This window comes from Pseudophryne corroboree, chromosome 1, assembly GCF_028390025.1.
Source record: "Pseudophryne corroboree isolate aPseCor3 chromosome 1, aPseCor3.hap2, whole genome shotgun sequence".
Taxonomy (NCBI): Eukaryota; Metazoa; Chordata; class Amphibia; order Anura; family Myobatrachidae; genus Pseudophryne; species Pseudophryne corroboree.
Window position 1 is genome coordinate 1,006,482,374 of NC_086444.1, and position 805 is coordinate 1,006,483,178.

The 805-nt window shown below is 35.7% G+C and overlaps 1 non-coding gene across 1 annotated transcript; it reads right to left on the reverse strand.

The window, feature by feature from the left end:
* Positions 1 to 733: 733 nt before the first annotated feature.
* TRNAC-GCA (transfer RNA cysteine (anticodon GCA)) lies at positions 734 to 805 on the reverse strand. The gene has a single exon. It is a non-coding gene; the product is annotated as a tRNA-Cys (tRNA).

Here is an 805-nt window from a genome sequence, read left to right on the forward strand (position 1 = left end):
ACACATTGCAGCCTTGATGTAAAGGTTACTGTACTGTATTTCTTGTCCTGCAGGAGGTGAAAATGAGTCTGTTTCTTTATGGTAATGCTTTGGAGTTATTAGTCTGGGCATAAATAGAGAGTTCACATACTGCAGGTATAATCTGTGAGCATGCTCAAAAAGAAACTTTGATCATCCTAAAGTTCCACTATAGTTAGTGCTAGTCAGAGTAGGATTTATTGAAATCCAGTTGTGACATTGTTTATTGGAAGCAAAACTGATCTAAAATACAAATTGTTACCAAACCAATATTAATAATTTCTGAAAACTATTTTATCATGGTACATTTTTGCTAAGAAAATAAAATATTTAAATTTTGGATCAGTGGGCTCAGATGTTCTGAATGCATGTATGCCTTACGGGCTAATTGCAAAATCAGTCGTAGTTGAAAACATGGCTGTACCAAATAATTTTGAATTCTGCCATGTTAATGCCCAATACTCCCTTATTTATCAAAGTTAGTTAGGAATAAAGCATTAATCCTTCATGTACAGTTATTTAATGCTGTATAATTCTCTATCAAAAGTAGCTGTAAAAACCTGCCACTGATACTGTACTTTCCTGAGGTAAAGTATTAAGTTGACATTTCAACATTTTTTGTTGCCTGACTGCCACTTGAGTATGTTTTTACATTACTTGAGTCCCAAACGAGGTATAGACTGCAAAGTGATGCTATACATTAAAAGCAAGTAACAGGGGGCACCCGGATTTGAACCAGGGACCTTTCGATCTGCAGTCGAATGCTCTACCACTGAGATATACCCCC